The sequence below is a fragment of the Pelodiscus sinensis genome, chromosome 1 (genome assembly GCF_052426305.1).
Source record: "Pelodiscus sinensis isolate ZL-2025 chromosome 1, ASM5242630v1, whole genome shotgun sequence".
NCBI lineage: Eukaryota > Metazoa > Chordata > Testudines > Trionychidae > Pelodiscus > Pelodiscus sinensis.
Window position 1 is genome coordinate 310688732 of NC_143052.1, and position 20819 is coordinate 310709550.

Below are 20819 nucleotides of genomic sequence, written 5' to 3' on the forward strand. Positions count from 1 at the left end.
TTCTCTGCTCCTCTCTGTCATTTGCCACTCAGCATGGGAGAAGCTGTCCAGGAAAGAGAACACAGCACCGGACCCCAAACTGCATGCAATGTGCTAGACAGCTGCCATCAGACAGTCTACAGAAGCCCTCACATACACAGAGCCAGACTCATCTCTCATGTAACTCCTTTGGCTTTGATGGAGTTATGTACACCAGAGGTGAATCTGGTCCCTGGGACTTGTATATACAAGGGTCTCTTTTTGGAGACATATAAATCTTTTGCTATATGGAAGTTAAATGCTTTGGAGAGGGATTTTAGTGACAATCAAACCTATTTAAAAGAAACGTTTGGGAGGGATTTTCTGGTACTAACTTTGTCCATTCTCCTGCTTTGCCAACAGCTACTAGAGACCTGGCTCAGTTCAGAGAAGGAGTGGGAGAGAGGAAGGGCCTTGCAGGCCAGTGTCTGGCTGCTAACTGCCTATCAGGAGATAGTTAATAGCACAGTGAGTATAGTTCTACTCTTCCTTGAGCTGACTTCCCCACTTAAATCAAATCTGACATTCAACGTGAATGCATGAGAAATTCTACTAGGGCTGCAGCTGGGGCCTCAAAGTGACTAAGATCCCTCTGCTTCCATAAGAGAAAGGTTTCCATAAGAGTGCTGTGACAGCACTCAGGCCAGACTATAAGAAACAGGGCAGGCAGTTCCCCAGACGAGTGATTTTATAATTAGATTCACCAAACCAGTAAGAAAAGAGCTTCTACTCTGGTTAACAAAATACCAAACAATAGTACCCTTTAGGCATTCCAGACCTTGGTTCCCATCTAGACAACTAAGTCTAATATAATCACCAATCACAAAGGACTAGACACTTATCCTTAGGTTAATATGAATCACAGGTCTTCCCTAAATATCAGCCAATCCTTAATAACCGAATATCAGATTTGTTGTTAAAAGGAAAAAGAAGAGAGTTACAAATGGTTAAGTGATAGATATTTGTTAAAATGACTTTCACTTTTCATAGTTCAGGATCACAACCATGGTGGAATAAACGGCTGGCTTGTAAAAGTCTCTCTGGAATCATGCTAACCGGTCAACATCCAGAGTCAGTTTAGATGCAAAGGCTGTTAGTTTTTCCATGCATTTCCCAGACTATTCCAAATAATTATTTGGAAGATCTATGTCCTATGGCTTACACGTCCCCTGTTCAAAGTTTAAGCAGACTGGAGAGAGAAGATCAGTCCCATAACTTGTCTTTTATAGTTATTCTAGCCGGTTGGCAAGCCTCCTCACAGAAATTGTCGAAGCAGGATCTCTCCCTGAGAAAGAATAGGTCATGCAGATCTCCTGTCGTGCTTTGTTTTGAAGTTAATTTTCTATTTCCTATGCATACACTGGTAAATGGGTGATAGTCATTCACATAAGGTAATTAGCCGATCGTGGTCTTCCATTACAACACAGATAGTTAAGCTGAAGGCAATGTAAAAAATATTTTCTTGTACTGTCTTATATCTTTGATCTTAAGGTTAACTGAAGACAGTTACATATCATTAAGGCAATTAAGACATGAAAAGGAATTGGAATCTACAAGCTAATTTGGTTATGTTAAACTTCTAGCAAGATATAAATACAGACAATAATACATAACATCTACCTTTCATATCTATTACCAAAATGCATGATGTTGGTGATCGCTAGTCTAGGACTTTTCTTTCGGTTCGTCTAGACTACAGGGTTTTGTCGACAGAAGTTTTGTCGACAGTATCTGTCGACAAAACTTCTGTCGACAAAGAGGGTCTGGACACATTCAGTTCTGTTGACAAAGCAAGCTGCTTTGTCAACAAAACCCTGTAGTCTAGACACAACCCTACATGCAATAACACCTTCTGTCGACAGAAATCTGTCGACAGAAGGTGTTATGCCTCGTAAAATGAGGTTTACCAGCGTCGACAAAACTGCTGAGTTCTGTCGACGTTATGTCGACAGAACTCAGCGGTAGTGTAGATGCAGGTATAGTTGTGTCGACAAAAGTCCACTTTTGTCGACAAAACTCAGTAGTCTAGACACACCCTTTGAAATAACATATAAGTGACTTGTCTTGATACAATTGCAGTGCCGCTTGTTAAGTTATTGTGGGTCACACATAGGTTGGCTGTGTCAGTGTCATAGATGCATTCTTATACTCTCAGGCTGTTAAAGTTGAATTTCTATTTCTGTTTAATCAGATAAGAACATAAAACATGAATGGCCATTCTGGATCCCCCAGACAAATGGTTCATGTATCCTGTCTTCTGACAGTGGTGGGTGTTATATGCATCAGAGGGAACAAACAGAACAAGGCAATTGTTGAGTGATCTCTCCCCTGTTGTCCAGTCCCAGCCCCAGGCAGTCAGAGATATAGGGACACCCATATCATGCATCTCTGATCATCTTATATGGCTCTATCATACCCCCCTGTAAGCATCTCTTTTCTAAGATGAATGGTCCCAGTCCTTTTAACTTCTCCTTGTATGAGTTGTCCCATATCCCATATCATTTTTGTTGCTTTTCTCTGAACTTTTTCCAATTATAACCTAACTTTATTTAAGTTGTAGGACTACAATTGCTTGCAGTATTCAAGGTGTGGGTGTACCATGGATTTGAAACAGTGGCATGATAAGAACATAAGAACATAAGAACATAAAAACATAAAAACGGCCGTACTGGGTCAGACCAAAGGTCCATCTAACCCAGTATCCTGTCTACCGACAGTGGCCAGCACCAGGTGCCCCAGAGAGGCTGGACCGAAGACAATGATCAAGCGATTTGTCTCCTGCCATCCCTCTCCAGCCTCTGACAAACAGAGGCCAAGGACACCATTTTATCCCTTGGCTAATAGCCTTTCATGCACCTAGCCTCCATGAAATTATCTAGCTTCTCTTTAAACTCTATTATAGTCCTAGCCTTCACAGCCTGATCTGGCAAGGAGTTCCACAGGTTGACTACACGCTGTGTGAAGAAGAACTTTCTTTTATTAGTTTTAAACCTGCTACCCATTAATTTCATTTGGTGTCCTCTAGTTCTTCTATTATGGGAACTAATAAATAACTTTTCTTTATCAGCCCTCTCCACACCACTCTTGATTTTATAGACCTCTATCATATCCCCCCTCAGTCTCCTCTTTTCTAAACTGAAAAGTCCCAGTCGCTTTAACCTCTCCTCATATGGGACCCGTTCCAAACCCCTAATCATTTTAGTTGCCCTTTTCTGAACCCTTTCAAAGGCCAAAATATCTTTTTTGAGGTGAAGAGACCACATCTGTACACAGTATTCAAGATGTGGGCGTACCATAGTTTTATACAGGGGTAATAAGATATTCTGGGTCTTATTTTCTATCCCTTTCTTAATAATTCCCAGCATCCTATTTGCCTTTTTGACCGCCGCTGCACACTGCGTGGAAGTTTTCAGAGAACTGTCCACGATAACTCCAAGATCCCTTTCCTGATTTGTCGTAGCCAAATTAGCCCCCATCATACTGTACGTATAGTTGGGGTTATTTTTCCCGATGTGCATTACTTTACATTTATCCACATTAAATTTCATTTGCCATTTTGTTGCCCAATCACTCAGTTTGGTGAGATCTTTTTGGAGTCCCTCACAGTCTGCTTCTGTCTTGACTATCCTAAACAGTTTTGTATCATCTGCAAACTTTACCACCTCACTGCTTACCCCTTTCTCCAGATAATTTATGAATAAGTTGAAAAGGATTGGTCCCAGGACTGACCCTTGGGGTACACCACTAGTTACCCCTCTCCAATCTGAAAATTTACCATTTATTCCTACCCTTTGTTTCCTGTCTTTTAACCAGTTCTCAATCCAAGAAAGGACCTTCCCTCTTATCCCATGGCCATGTAATTTACACAAGAGCCTTTGGTGAGGGACCTTGTCAAAGGCTTTCTGAAAATCCAAGTATACTATAACTACTGGATCCCCCTTGTCTGCATGTTTGTTAACCCCTTCAAAGAACTCTAACAGATTAGTAAGACAGGATTTCCTTTTACAGAAACCATGTTGACTTTTGTCCAATAAATTATGCTCTTCTACATGCTTCACAATTTTATTCTTTACTATTGTTTCTACTAATTTGCCCGGTACTGAAGTTAGACTTACCGGTCTGTAATTGTCAGGATCGCCTCTAGAGCCCTTTTTAAATATTGGTGTCACGTTAGCTACCTTCCAGTCATTAGGTACGGAAGCCGATTTAAAGGATAGGTTACAAACTACAGATAATAGCTCACCAATTTCCCATTTGAGTTCTTTTAGAACCCTTGGATGAATGCCATCCGGTCCCGGAGATTTGTTAACATTAAGTTTTTCTATTTGTTCCAAAACCTCCTCTAATGACACTTCAATCCGGGACAGTTCCTCAGATTCATCACCCACAAAGGACGGTGCAGATTCAGGAATCTCCCCAACGTCCTCAGCCGTGAAGACTGAAGCAAAGAAATCATTTAGTTTCTCAGCAATGGCTTTATAGTCCTTGATTGCTCCTTTTATAGCTCAATCATCTAAGGGACCCTCAGGTTTTTTAGCAGGCTTCCTGCTTCTAATGTACTTAAAAAAACATTTTGTTATTTCTTTTTGAGTTTTTGGCTAGCTGTTCCTCAAAATCTTTTTTTGCTTTTCTTATTACATTTTTACACTTGATTTGACAGTGTTTATGTTCCTTTCTATTTATCTCACTAGGATTGGACTTCCACTTCTGAAAAGATACCTTTTTGTCCCTCACTGCTTCTTTTACATGGTGGTTAAGCCACGGTGACTCTTTTTTAGGTCTCTTGCTATGTTTTTTAATTTGGGGTATACATTTAAGTTGGGCCCCTGTTATGGTGTCTTTAAAAAGTTTCCATGTAGCTTTCAGGGACTTTGCTCTAGTCACTGTGCCTTTTAATTTCTGTTTAACTAACCTCCTCATTTTTGGTGTAATTCCCCTTTTTGAAATTAAATGCCAGGGTGCTGGACTGCTGAGGTGTTCTTCCCACCACAGGAATGTTGAATGTTATTATATTATGGTCACTATTCCCAAGCGGTCCGGTAACGGTTATATCCTGGACCTGATCCTGCACTCCACTCAGGACTAAATCGAGAATTGCCTCTCCCCTTGTGGGTTCCTGCACCAGCTGCTCCAAGAAGCAGTCATTTAAGCCATTGAGAAATTTTATCTCCGCTTCTCTTCCTGAGGTGACATGTATCCAGTCAATATGGGGGTAATTAAAGTCCCCCATTATTATAGAGTTCTTTATTTTGGTAGCCTCTCTAATCTCCCTCAGCATTTCAATGTCAGTATCGCTGTCCTGGTCAGGTGGTCGGTAATATATCCCTATTGCTAATTTATTATTATTTATCATATTTATTATTCATCCCTTTTCCTAGTGGTTCCTAACATACCATTAGCATTTTTAACTGCAGCTGCGTGTTGAACAGATGTTTTTAGAGGACTATCCACAATGACTCTGAGATTTTTCTTGAGTGCTACAGCTAATTTAGACCCCATCAATTTGCATGTACAACAAGGATTATGTTTTCCAATGTGCCGTACCCAGGTACAGTAATGGAGTTCACAATAAGGAAGGCAAATAATGTCCAGTATAGCCGGAGAACTTTCATTCTTCATTCTTTTTTAATTAGCCTCAGGAAACTTTTGATCACTTTGGATATCTGATTGGGCTATTAGCACCATATACCTGTGCTTCAATTACCTCATCGCGTCAGTGGGTGGTTGACTGTATCAACTGTATTCTCAATATACAAGGTGAGGAGACCATGAGCAGGTGTAAGTAACTCTTCACTTTCTTTCATTGTTGTAATGACCCTTTTTTCCATCTGTAATTCTTTCTGTCTTGTTAGCGACACTTATATAACAGAATGATTGGGGCCTTGTAAGTACATTGCTGGAAGAGAACTGCACAAATAATAAATAATCTGCAAATATTAGAGGGTGGGCAAAATATAGCACACAGGCCAGATCTGCCCTTCTCCCCAGAATTTCTGTCTGGAGCGCTCAGCTGATTAGCAAGCATGCCAGCAGCATGTGTTCAGCTGCCCCTCTCCGACCTTGCTCCATCCTATCTGCTGCTAGTGGTGTGTGGAGGGGAGGTGAGCAGGGAGGCGTGCAGAAGTCAGGGTGACCCCTTTGCCCCTGTCATCATCTCTGCAGAGCAGAGTTTGGGGAGAGGGACACATACAATAGTGCTGCTCCAGTCTGAAGTATGGTGAGTAACGGAGTGCCTATCTAAAGAGGCAGTGCACTGTTTCTAAGATTTCTCTGGCAGCCAGCATGTCCCTCTCTCTCTCTCTCTCTCTCACACACACACACCCACACACACATTGTCTCACACACACTCTCTCCCCTGCCATATGCCCATATGTCCCCCCCTCTGCAGAGTGGGGTGGGGAGAGGGAGATGACAGAGCAGGACAGCTTTCCCTTAAAGAGACAGTTCATGATTTAGAAGTGAGCGAAGAGCCTGGGTTTCCTACCTAAGCTTTTGGTCAGCCCCATCTCTTTTACAATGAGAGTTCAGTAGAGGGATTCTCCTCCAAATCAGAACCTCAGAACAATCTACATGAGTTGTGCTTGACTAAGAGATTAGATTTAAATACTGAGAGCAGAGTGGCTACTGAAACCAGATATACAGAGAAAGATGCTCCACATAGAATACAGTGCCTGTTTAATCCTGTATGAATCAGAATGAATCACATGCCATTACTGTTAACTTTCAGACATAGGGGCTACGTCTAGACTACATCCCTTTTTCGGAGGGATAAGGGATCTTTCGGGAAAGGCTTAATTTTCCACAAGATCAGCATCTAGACTGGCGCTTTTCTCCAGCAAAGCTCCGTGCCGAAAAAAGCTGCAGCCATTTTTATGCTAATGAAGTGGGGGAGATTTAAATCCCCACTTCATTAGCAATTGCGATACGTCTAATTTACATCCCTTTTCCGAAAAAGGGATATAGTCCACACATAGCCTGATGGTAAAATTCTAACTCCATTAAAGTCAACAAGAATTTCGTCATTGGCTTTAGTGGGGCCAAAATTTCACACACAGCTGGTAATAACATACCCCCATAGATCCGCCTGTATGATTATCTATGGATCAGAGGTTCAGTTTTATTAAATGTTGCCATACTTTTTCTCCTTTTCTCTATCCTAGGTCAGTGCAGAAACCTGGGGTCAGCAGAGGAGGAGCTGAGATGTCTCCGTGAGGCACTAACAACTCCAGACCCTGAGGCTCTGTTTCAAGCATCTTGCAAAATGGCTAAGGTAACAGACACTAGGGGTGTGTCTAGACTACAGGGTTTTGTCGACAAAAGTGGACTTTTGTCGACAAAACTATACCTGCGTCCACACTGCCGCTGAGTTCTGTCAACATAACGTCGACAGAACTCAGCAGTTTTCTTGACGCTGGTAAACGTCATTTTACGAGGCATAACACCTTCTGTCGACAGAGTTCTGTCGACAGATGGTGTTATTGCCTGTAGGGTTGCGTCTAGACTACACTGCCATGTCGACAAAGCAGCTTGCTTTGTCGACAGAACTCAATGTAGTCTAGACGCTCTTTGTCGACAGAAGCCTGTAGTCTAGACGTACCCTAAGTGACTGTTCTAGTGGCTGTGCACCATTCATTTTCCCTTGTCCAGAGGACTGGAAAAGGGCAAATATAGTGCCCATCTATAAAAAGGGAAATAAGAACAACCCAGGAAACTACAGACCAGTTAGTTTAACTTCTGTGCCTGGGAAGATAATGGAGCAAGTAATTAAGGAAATCGTCTGTAAACACTTGGAAAGTGGCAAGGTGCTAGGGAACAGCCAGCCTGGATTTGTAAAGAACAAATCATGTCAAACCAATCTGATAGTTTTCTTTGATAGGATAACAAGTCTTGTGGATAAGAGAGAAGTGGTGGATATAGTATACCTAGACTTTAGTAAGGCATTTGATACAGTCTCGCATAATATTCTTATCAATAAACTAGGTATTTACAACTTAGATGGGGCTACTAAAAGGTGGGTGCATAACTGGCTGGATAACCATACTCAGAGAGTAGTTATTAATGGGTCACAATCCTGCTGGAAAGGCAAACAAGTGGGGTTCCACAGGGGTCTGTTTTGGGACCGGCTTTGTTCAATATCTTCATCAACAATTTAGATATTGGTATAGAAAGTACGCTTATTAAGTTTGCAGATGATACCAAGCTGGGAGGGGTTGCGACTAATCTGCAGGATAGGGTCATAATTCAAAATGACTTGGAGAAATGGTCTGAGGTAAATATGATGAAGTTTAAGACAAATGCCAAGTTCTCCACTTAGGAAGGAACAATCAGATTCATACATACAGAATGGGAAGCGACTGTCTGGGAAGGAGTACGGCAGAAAGGGATCTAGGGGTTATAGTGGACCACAAGTTGAATATGAGTCAGCAGTGTGATGCCGTTGCAAAGAAAGCAAACATGATTCTGGGATGCATTAACAGGGGTGTTGTGAGCAAGACATGAGAAGTCATTCTTCCGCTCTACTCTGCGCTGGTTAGGCCTCAATTGGAGTATTGTGTTCAGTTCTGAGCACCGCATTTCAAGAAAGATGTGGAGAAATTGTAGAGGGTCCAGAGAAGAGCAACGAGAATGATGAAAGGTCTAGAGAACATGACCTATGAGGGAAGGCTGAAGGAATTAGGTTTGTTTAGTTTAGAAAAGAGAAGATCGAGGGGGAACATGATAGCAGTTTTCAGATATCTAAAAGGGTGCCATAAGGAGGAGGGAGAAAACTTGTTCATCTTGGCCTATGGGGATAGAACAAGAAGCAATGGGCTTAAACTGCAGCAAGGGAGATTTAGATTGGACATTAGGAAAAAGTTCCTAATTGTCAGGGTAGTCAAACACTGGAATAAATTGCCCAGGGAGGTTGTGGAATCTCCGTCTCTGGAGATATTTAAGAGTAGGTTAAATAAATGTCTATCAGGGATGGTCTAGACAGTATTTGGTCCTGCCATGAGGGCAGGGGATTGGACTCGATGACCTCTCAAGGTCCCTTCCAGTCCTAGTATTCTATGTTTCCATGATTGTTTTATGCTTTCGTGATGTCTTTCCACACTTGGAGCGAGCTATGGGAGTGAGGCATTCATGTGTAATCAGTAACATGCTTTTCATAGGTATATGCTATGAATGCCATGTAAAAAACAGATTCCAGACAGTTGCATGAACATGCCCATGCATGTGCGTGCGCACATCCATCCATCCATCCATCCAGCCATCCATCCATCCAGGGGGGAAATATGTGAGCGGGACATCAAGCTGAGAAACCAGTCTTGGCACCTTGTGTGTTTACCTGAACCTATATTTGTGTGCATGCATCTCTTTGCATATTTTTATATTTTGTGAAAAGATGTCATGTACATCATAGAATATAAACTGGAAATTTACATCCTGTTTGTCCCATACAATGTTGTGCTAACTGTACAACCTAAGATCTAACCTGATATTATTAGTGTAGAATAGAGATGTGGTAGCTAGAAAGATTACAGAGAAAATTTTAATTGCAACTGCCTTGCCAGATATGAGCCCAATTAGCAATTTGCTGATGAATACATATTTTCCTATACAGCTCTTATGCCTCCTTTCTTAAAAGTACTAGAGCCGACTATCATTGCAATCTTTCCTGGTTTTGATCTGTCCACAGGTGGTTAGTAAGTACTTTCCCTCTGACCAAGCCACAGATTTTATTGAGGCCATACTGGATGGTATGCTGTCTGCTAGTCCCTCCTGTGCCACAGCAGCCGGTCTGTGGATGAAGATCATCCTGAAGGAGTGTGGAGGTGCCATGCTGGATGAGGTAAAATAGAAGCTGGAGAGGTTTTTCTGGCTAACCTGCAGGCTTTCAGGTCTTTGCCATCATTTGCAGTGAACACAAGTCTTGCTGTTTCTCCCCCTGGGATTGGAAGTTAATTCCATCTGTGTTCCTATCCTGAGTCAGGCAATGGGGGAATCAACAGCAGAAGACAGAGATAATCTAACGGTACATCTGCACTAGCTCGTTAGTTCGAGCTAGGTAGGGTAATGAGGGCAAGCGGAGTTGCAAATGAAGCCCGAGATTTAAATATCCCGGGCTTCATTTGCATGTTCCCTGGCACCACCATTTTTAAATCCCCCTTAGTCCGAACTCTGTGCCCGCGGCTACATGCGGCATGGACTAGGTAGTTCAAATTAAAGATCCTAATTCGAACTACCGTTACTCCTCATGGAATTAGGATCTTTAATTAGAACTACCTACTCCGTGCCGCATGTAGCCGCGGGCACGGTGTTCGGATTAAGGGGGATTTTAAAATGGCAGCACCCAGGAACATGCAAATGAAGCCTGGGATATTTAAATCCTGGGCTTCATTTGCAACTCTGCTTGCCCTCATTACCCTACCTAGCTCGAACTAACGAGCTAGTGTAACCGTACCCCAAGTGAAAAGGAAGATGCTTGATTATTTGTCTATCTTGTTGTCACAGTTTCCAGCCATGAAAGGCTTGGAAAAATTAGACTCCGAGTAAAATGCAAAAAGAGAATATCCGGCCCCAAGAGACAAGCTAAGTGAACTACATCTTAGGGCCTCAGATAATGAGGGGTCTCTAAAAATACCCCAAAATTGCTAGTTTTTACTTGCCTCTTTGCCTATGTACAGATAGATAGATAGATAGATAGATAGATAGATAACTTTATTATTTCTATTTTCATTTTCCTTTCTGTTAGAATAATACATGTTTTTTTTGGAAATGCAATGAGGCCTCTTTAACTTGACATAGCTTCGGGCCTCAGCATGTCTTAACCCGGTGTTGCAGCCAGGTATGCGCAGAGATATGTATAATTTTTGTGGGTTAAATCTATGCAGCCATGTCTAAATACTTGTTTTTTGAAGGGAGGATTTTCTACAAGAACAGCAAATTGCTAAACGACTAAATAAACGTTTTGGTTCTGCAGAATGAATGGAGAGAATGGAAAAGGGACATTTTTTCTGGTTTTATTCTGTCCAGGTGTCAGATATCCTGAGTATAATATATATACATATGCCTACCATCAAGCAGGGTAGCTTGAGGCAGTTCCTGGTGGAGTCAGTGTCCATTCTTGCTCACCATCACCTAGAGGCAGTGATCTTCAGCCTCCTCATCAAACATCTGCCGATGGACAGGTATATACTGCTCCTTACAGTGTTCATTTTGGTAACCATGGATCCCACGGCTTCACTGGAAGATGTAAGGCTTCATTTAAGCCACAGACAGTTTGAGATCATTCCTAAAGGTTAATAGCTTGGGTCTTTCTGCAGAAAGGTCCAAGACCATGTCAAGGTGGGTGCAGGGAGAAATTAAGTGTCATTCTGTTTCCATTAATTAATAGTTGCTTTGGCATCCTAAAGACTTCCCTTTACTGGCATCACTGGAGTGGATTTTTGCCTCTCCAGACCCCTGAACTAACATCACCCTGGCAATTGCCAGTGACTGTTCGTTTTCTGGTAGCATGAAAGCTTCAAATCCAAATTCCTGGCTGATTAGCCAGGATAGGGTACCAGGCTTTTGGTATCAGCAAGGGTATGGCTGCTGGAATGGAGTTGTCATTCTTGGTACTTAAAGACAGGGCGGTAAGCATATCTATCATTTCATTCAAACATCCCTAGCTGAATTATCAGTCATCAGTGCTGGAATCTAAGAACATAAGAACGGCTGTAGTGGGTCAGACCAAATGTCCATCTAGCCCAGGATCCTGTCTTCAGACAGTGGCCAATGCCAGGTGCCCCATAGGGAGTGAACAGAACATGCCCATTCTGGCAAATAGAGGCCAGGGAATGCCATTTGTGAAGAGGTCATGGGCTAGCCACAAATATTTGTTCTCGTAGTTGTACATCCAGTTAGTAGGAAGATCATTTTTCTTTCTTCAACTTGTCTCCCAGGCCCCAGATCTTTGGGCATCATATGCTCATGATTCCATATCTACTGAGAAGTAGGAAAACAGGAACTGTGATTAGAGCTCTGTGTCCTTTCCTTCTGAAGTCTAGCATTAATGGTTATGGTGCAGTAAGACTAGGGTTGTGTCTATACAGCACCCTAAACTTGAAATAAGATGCACAATTTGCACTCCGCAAATTGCGTATCATATTTTGCATAGCCTATTTTGTAATGTGGTGCTTCTACACAGCACCAAATGTCGAAATAATGTGCTATTTCAAGCCATCCCTTATCCCTCATGCAACAAAGTTTCTTGGGATGGCAAAATAGTGTGCCCATTATTTTGAAAAATATTTCAAAATAACGGGCTGCTTGTGTAAATGTGGGGTAGCTATTTCGGGATACCTCCAGGATCCCAAAATAGTCATGCACTGTAGAAATGTAACCTGAAATGTAACTTAACTTAGTTCTGTAACTAGAAACTCAATATGTAAAACATGAGGACCATATAAGGAGGACAGCACTCTGAACTTGCTCATCATAGGCAGGGCTTGACAAATAATACAATCTACTCACCCATGGCGTGTAGATTGTAACCTGGAAGAGCCGGGTTCGGGCGACCTGTGCATGCGCAGAACGATCTGTGCATGCACAGTTCGCCGGACAGCGCGGTTGGTGAGCCCTGATCATAGTCAAGGAGAAAATGTGTTCTTTACTTGAATATGATGCATATAGTCAGAGCCACAAAAGTCTCCAGGGGGTCACATATAACTTATGTTAAATTGCAGTGACACCACTGAGCTGTGGAGATCTCTGGGGACAGATCCCTTGCTCGCCCCTCAAGTCCTAAAGGTCCTAATAGAAAAAATAAAGACTCCAACAAGCCAAGAAGGAAGGATGACCTCAGAGACAAAAACTGACCTGCATTTAGCAGCTGCTGTACCTCTCACAGTAAGTTAGACGACAGACATGTATTTCTCTGCCTTGTGACAAACATGCTGATGGAAAGCTAGATGAGTGGTATAATATTGTCATATGGGCACTTCTTTTCTGAAGTACTGTTTCCTGGATTCCAGCTGTGCTTTCTGTGGAACAACAGATGGCAGATTTAGAGTATGTGGCTGATTCACTTAATACTATCTGGCAATTAGAAAGTCTTTGAATCAGATTTCTTACAGTGCTTTGCAGATGTTTTGTACAACTCACAACATGCTTTGATAGGTCGTACACATTTTTACAGCTATGGGACGCTAAGGCACACATGGAGTGAATTGCTCTCGGTCATTCATCAAGTTAGTGACAGGAGTGAGAATTTAGTCCAGCAGGTATCAGAAGGGGAGAGAGTGTGATAGTGTTAGGAAGAGACCTCTTCTTTTACCATGCTCTCCTTTCAGGCAACATGTGCCATCTTTGAAGTGGTGTCAGCATTGCAGCTGAGCAAAACTGTGCAGGAGCTGTTCCCGGAGTTGTTTACTGTTCTCCTGCAGCAGATCAGCCAAACCCTAGGACAAAAGATGCCTTTGCCCAGGATGAGCAGCCGAAGGAGGTTATTCAGAAAAGGACAACAACTATGTGAGGGCAACCCTTGCAGGTAATTAGAAGAAAGGGAGCAAAACAAAGAGAATCCCAGTCCATTTGTGTGACACTCCCCAGGAGTTCTCAGGGTTATGAGGCACCTTACCATCACCTGCTTTTAATATGAGAAAGTCTTGTTTGTGCTTGCTATAGGTCAGTTCCCTGAAACCACCAACCTCTGGCAATACAAACACTACTATCTAGGCCTCCTCAGGCCTCAGTCTCTTTGTCCTCTCTTTCTGACTACAGCTTAGAGAATCTCTATCAACGGATTCTCCTCTAAGAGAAGTCTCCCTGCGATGTACGTGCATCTCCGCACCAATCAGCGTTCCCCCATCTCTTAGTTTAAAAACTGCTCTACGGCCTTTTAATGTTTAGTGCCAGTAGTCTGGTTCCACCCTGGTTTAGGTGGAGCCCATCCTTCCTGTATAGGCTCCCCCTCTCCCAAAAGTGTCCCCAGTTCCTGATAGATCCAAACCCCTCTTCCCTACACCATCGTCTCATCCACGCATTGAGACTCTGAAGCTTTGCCTGCCTACCTGGTCCTGCGCGTGGAACTGGAAGCATTTCCAAGAATGCCACCATAGAGGTCCTGGATTTCAGTCTCTTTCCTAGCAACCTAAATTTGGCCTCCAAGACATCTCTCCTACCCTTCCCTATGTCATTGATACCTACATGTACCATGACCACCGGCTCCTCCCCAGCACTAGACATAAGTCTATCTAGATACCTCGAGAGATCCACAACCTTTGCACCAGGCAGTCAAGTGACCATACAGTTCTCCTGGTCATCACAAACCCAACTATCTATGTTTCTAACGATCGAATCACCCACTACTAACACCTGCCTCTTCCTAACATCTGGCATTCCCTCCCCCTCAGAGGTATCGTTGGTGCGAGAGGATACCGCAACATCCTCGGGAAGGAGGGTCCCAACTACGGGATGGTTTCCCTCTGCTCCCATTGAATTCTCTGTTCCCTTGAGACTTTCATCCTCCTTAAGAGCACTGGGACTCTCAGACTGGAGGTGGGACAGTACTACAGTGCCCTGGAAAGTCTCATCAACATAGCTCTCTACCTCTGTTAGCTCCTCCAGTTCAGCCACCCTGGCCTCCAAAGCCCGAACTCGGTCTCTGAGGGCCAGGAGCTCCTTGCAACAGGTGCACACATACGCCACTCGCCCACAGGGCAGGTAATCATACATGTTACACTCGACGTAATAAACAGGATAGCCCCCACTCTGCTGCTGGGCTTCTGTCTCCATTTTTTTATGAATAAATTTAAGTAAAAACTGGGCTTATTAAATCTCTGGAATATAGATTATTATAAAAGTTAGGTTTAAAGAAGATCAGAAGTCACTAGTGCCCTCTAAACTCCCACTCCAAAGTCCCTCTCCAAGCTCCCTGTTCGCGGACTCACAGGCTTATATAGCTCTGGTAGCCCCTCCCCCCACTGAGGCTCAGCCAATTAACATAGGCTTCTAGATTTCAAACCTTTTAGAAGCTCCTTCAAACAAACAAACAAACAAACAAACAAACACCAAACTAAACCAAACAGAGAAACACAAGCTCAGCACACACTGCCCTGCTTACACTTATACTTTAGAACTCAGCTCTGGAAAACATACAACACTTAGATGTATTTATAGGGAAAACAAGAACTGGTATATTATCAAAGAACAGAGATGTCAGTGATAATGAGTTAGAATACAGGCAAAAAATGGTTAGAGCCCTGCGCGAATACAAACATCTACCCCTGGACACGGAGATCTGCAGATAGACATTGGGTTCTGCACATCCACAGGGCTCTGCTCCCAAGAGCCATTGTGACCAACAGAGAGGCGCATGGCCCTGTCATGCCTGGGAACCAGTGTCCTGCACCAGCAGCTCCTCCCATCCGCACTGCTGTGTGGTGTCAGTTGAAGGGCACACATTGCTCTGTGTCTCGCAGGTCCACCTGCTGCTCTTTTAAGGGTAGCCAAAACTACATCAGGGTTATTTTCAGGCCCCACTTTGCAGAACGCTACCTTCTGTGGCTGGTTTCCATTTCCTGTCATAAAACTCTCCAAACTTCGGAGGAGTCGTTGCCCGTGTTGAGACTTTCTTGTCTGTACATACCGATGTGTAGACTATGTGCAGTGTTTTAATCCGCCTGTCCATGCATAGCACCGTTACATTATATCTCAGCTTTCTAGTCCCTCCTCCAGATGGAGGGAAAGTGTTTCCATTCACAGAACTCCCTTTGAAAGGCTCTCCTAGCATTTGTCTCTTTTGCTCTCTGTTTCCCTCAAACACTCCTCTGTGTGTCCCTTTAGGCAGATTCCTTATTAATGGGATAATAGGTTTGTTGATTCTATAGCCCCACTCTAGCCAGGCAATCAGGTACATTTCTATCCAATTAGGCTTTCTCTGGGGAAGCTAATTAGTACTAGTAGTTACCAGAGTGCTGACCCCAAGTACAAGCTCTCAGCACCCTGTCACATCTCGCTGGACATAGGGCCCCAAAATATCCATTAGTGATCACTAATCTCTCTGTGTCCCAGCTTTTGGGGTCTGATTGTGAATTTTTTCCATATTACTGTACTGTGCTAGTGCCCATACGCCTTGCAGATAGGAGAAAGTGACTGCAAAATGTTGTCCATAGCAACACTAGTAATATGAGATGTATGAGACTGAAATACCTCCTGGAATTAAGTCCTTCCAAAAACAGTGGTCCCCAGGATACTGTCAATGGATGAACTGTCAATGAACAACAGACCTGACAAGTAACTGGGGTTTCCTGACTGCTTAGGCTGTGCCTTTCTATTGGTTACTACAGTTCTGTGCCTCTTTTCCCCCAGGCTTTCTATTGAAGCATTAGAGGCTGTGCTTTTCAAGGCTGTGAATGAGAAGCTGATAAGAACACTCTGGAAGCAGAGAACTTGGATGCTTCTTGAAAATCCGCAGACTCACCACGAGGGGGTGTGTTTGCTGGTGAGGTAAGAGATCTAGGAGACAGCATTTCATCCTCAGGGATCGGCAACAAATAGAGTGACTGACAGGGAACTTTCAGGTATAGCTTTGTGTGGGGTGTCCTGGGTGAGAAACACAGAGCTTCCATGCGTAGGTTTTAGAGTTGTATGGTCATAGCAGCTAAGCTTTTGAAGTGCACAGTCTGCCCCATAAGTGGTTCCTTTTGTCTTCCAGTGTTCTGCAAAGATCTGGACTAATAACAGTGGAGATCATACAGAGCCTCCTCCCCTGGGTAAATTCCCCATCAGAAAATCAGCGAGGCACCAGCACAGCTTTCTTTGCTCAGGTATGAGCAGTTCCACCATTAGGCTGTTATCTGTTGTTTACCTTTCTCTGAGGAGTTGTACAGTTCACTTCATAGGAATTCATTTTAGATAGTAGAATGTGTCCTTTGTAAGGAAATCTCACAAGGAACTTCATTACACCTTTCTTAATCATTTTCTCTTTGTTATTTTTGGGGTCTATACTAGCCTGGCCTAGCTGCCTATTCTAGTTGCTGGTTAAGAGAGAGTGAGAAAGATATAGATAGGCTACGTCTACATTGGCAAGATTTTGCACACATAAGGTATGTCTAACCTACAGCACTAATTCAATTTAACTTAATTCGAATTAGTTAATTCGAAATAAGCTAATTCAAATGAGTGCATCTAGACCTAAAAACTAATTCGAATTAGCATTTTGCTAATTCGAAATAGCATGTCCACATTGAGTGGACCCTGAACCGAAGTTAAGGCTGGCCAGAACCAGTGCCGTCAGGGCATCAGGTTAGGACTTAAGGTGTGGAGCTGCTTCCTCAGGCTAGCCGAGGGCTGTGCTTAAAAGGACCCGACCCCCACCCCGGACAGACAGTTCTCAGGATTCCCCGCTTGCTTTTCTAACTCGATGGGGACAGCAAAGCAGTCCTGTCTTGGAGTGCCCTGAATGCCCTCGGCACATTACAGCACTCGACCATCAGCCCGGCTGCACTTGCCGCAGGCTGCCATCTGGGGGAGGTCAATCAGGGGGCTGTCAGGATCCAGGAGGCCCTACAGGAAAGCTTCCACCCCGAGGAGCCCGCAGAGCCACCCCAGTCCTCCCCATCGGGGGCTCGTGCCCCATTCCTCCCTCACCTCCTTCCACTTACCCTTCCCGAGCCCCCTCTTCCTGATGTAAAAAATAAAGGACACGTGTTCAAAAATAGAAACTCTCTTTATTTAACAAAACTGGGGGTGGGGGGGGGGGTGAGTTAACCTCTGGGGGACTGGGAAAAGGAGGTGGGAGAGGGGAAGAAAGAGGGTGGGAGAGGGGAGGTGGAAACCTGGGAGGAGGGAGCTGGAAGGGGGAAGCCAGGGGAAGAAGGAGGAGGGGAAGTATAAAACTATGGTACGCCATATCTTCAGAACTGTGTACAGATGTGGTCTTCTCACCTCAAAAAAGATATGGCCTTGGAAAGGGTTCAGAAAAGGGCAAGTACAATGATTAGGGGTTTGGAACAGGTCCCATATGAAGAGAGGCTAAAGAGACTGGGACTTTTCAGCTTAGAAAAGAGGAGACTGAGGGGGGATATGATAGAGGTCTATAAAATCATGAGTGGTGTGGAGAGGGTGCATAAAGAAAAGTTCTTCATTAGTTCCCATAATATAAGGACTAGAGGACACCAAATGAAATGAATGGACATCAGGTTTAAAACTAATAAAAGAAAGTTCTTCTTCACACAAAGTTCTTCTTATAGTCAACCTGTGGAACTCCTTGCCACAGGAGGCTGTGAAGCCTAGAACTATAACAGAGTTTAAAGAGAAGTTAGATAAATTCATGGAGGTTGGGTCCGTGTAGTGCTATTAGCCAGGGGGTAGGAATGGTGTCCCTGGCCTCTGTTTGTGGAAGGCTGAAGATGGATGGCACGAGACAAATCGCTTGGTCATTGTCTTCGGTCCATCCCCTCTGGGGTACCTGGTGTTGGCCGCTGTCGGCAGACAGGCTACTGGACTAGATGGACCTTTGGTCTGACCCAGTACGGCCATTCTTATGTTCTTATGTTCTAAGCGCAGGGCTCAGGGTCGGGGGTCTCACTGGAACAACTTGATTTTCATGCAAACCTGCTCCTGGATTTGGATGTGGCCTTTGGTGGCCAGGCTGGCAGCTATCCTGCCCTAGACGGCTGCATTCCTGTGCCTAGTGTGGAGGTCGTGGACGCTGGAGGCCTCCCCCCCAAACCTCGATAATGTCCACGATCTCCGCACTAGACCACGCGGGCGCCTGCCTCTTGTGGCCCTGGGCAGGCTCCTAGGAGCCGCCAACCTGGTCCTGGGAAGAGGCGGAGGGCTGGGTGGCAGCGGGTGGCTGGCTCATGCCATGCCAGGTGCAGGGTCTGCTGGCTGGGTGCTGGCAGGCTTGCAACTGGCACAGGCACTGTAGCCAAACCGTGCCCCTTTAAGGGCTCTGGGGCTGAGAGAGGGGCAGAAAAGTTTCCCTGGTTTGGCCCAGAGTGGCCATCAGGGCAACCTGATTAGGGTTAGCCTCCAACTAGTTCGAATTAAGTGGCTACACAGCCCTTAATTTGAACTACTTAATTCGAACGAGGCGTTACTCCTCGTAGAATGAGGTTTACCTAGTTCGAATTAAGCGCTCCGCTAGTTCGATTGAAATTCGAACTAGCAGTTTGTATGTATAGCCGCTATTAAAGTTAATTCGAACTAACGGCTGTTAGTTCGAATTAACTTTGTAGTGTAGACATACCCATACTTTTAACGTGAGAGTTTTTGCGTTAGAATATTTGCGCAACAGAGCGTCTACACTGGCATGTGCTGTTGCGCTAAGAGGCGCTTTTGTGCAAAATCATCCGTGCCAGTGTAGACGCTCTCTTGCGCAAGAAAGCTCCGATGGCCATTTTAGCCATTGGGCTTTCTTGCACAAGAAATTAATGTGGCCTGTCTACACTGGCCTCTTGCGCAAGAACAGTTGCACAGGAGGGCTTTTTCCTGAGCGGGAGCATCATAGTTTTTGTGCAAGAAGCACTGATTTTAGACATTAGAATGTCAGTGTTCTTGCGCAAGAACTCCCCGCCAGTGTAGACAGGCAGCTGCTTTTGCGCAAAATCATGCCAATGTAGATGTAGCCATAGAATTTGAGTTACTAGACCTTTTCTGACAATTCCTAGGGCTAATACTAACCAACAGCTCCTGATTTTGGTCTAGCTCAGCAAATCTTCTAAATGAATCTAGTGTCCTAATACTATAAAATAAGCAACATACAAATACATTAACATCTATCTTAGATTCTCATTAATGTAGAATAATAGATTCATAGAACATTCGAACTGGAAGGGATCTTGAGAGGTCTTCGAGTCCAATCCCCAGCCATCACGGCAGGACCAAGCACAGTCTAGATCATCCCTGACAGGTGTTTGTCTAACCTGCTCTTAAATATTTCTAGTGATGCAGATTCCACAACCTCCTGAGGCAATTTATTGCAGGGTTTAACCACCCTGACAGGCAGGACGTTTTTCCTGCTGTCCAACCTAAACCTCCCTTGATGTAATTTAAGCTCATTGCTTCTTATCCTATCCTTAGAGGCCAAGGAGAACAATTTTTCTCCATCTTCCTTAAAACATCCTTTTAGAAACTTGTATTATCTGAGTACTTCAAAATGATAATGTAGTATCTGAGTGCCTCAAAACTCTTTAAAAGTATGTATCCCTACAATACCCCTGTGAGGCAGGGAAACACTATTAGTCCCATTTTGCAAAGAGGAAACTGATGCACAGAAGGCCTAAGTGACTTGCCCAACATCATCTAGGAAGTCTTTGAGGGTGCAGGAAATTGAACTGGAACCTCCTAAGTCCTAGGCTGCTAACTACTGGAGCATCCTCCCTCTCCACAGCCTTGCTATAACGTCTGTGTCATATTTCACATTTACGCTAAGTCGCTATTTTAGAGGCTCATCTGGTGGTTCTAGGAATCTGTTTGTGCCCCAAAATCTTTCTACACCCCACCTAGGAAAGGAGTCACAAACGTGGGTTTTCAAGGTCTGCCTAGAGAGGCCTCATGAAAGCTGCCAGCTGGCTCAGATATATGGAGCTACAGGGCTTTATTAGGTCAGTTTCTTTCAGGAAGTGGAGGGCCAAGAAAGGATGCTATTCTCTGGCCAAACCAATTCACAGGGGTTTATTTCAGGCAGCATTTTCTGAAGCTGAATTTGCAGCGAGAGAGTCCTTACGAGCCTTAAACATATAATTTGAGGGAGAAACTGAAAGTGGCCCCATAGGAAGAACCCAAGGAAAAAGTAGCAATGAACTGAAATGAAGCAATGACTCGCT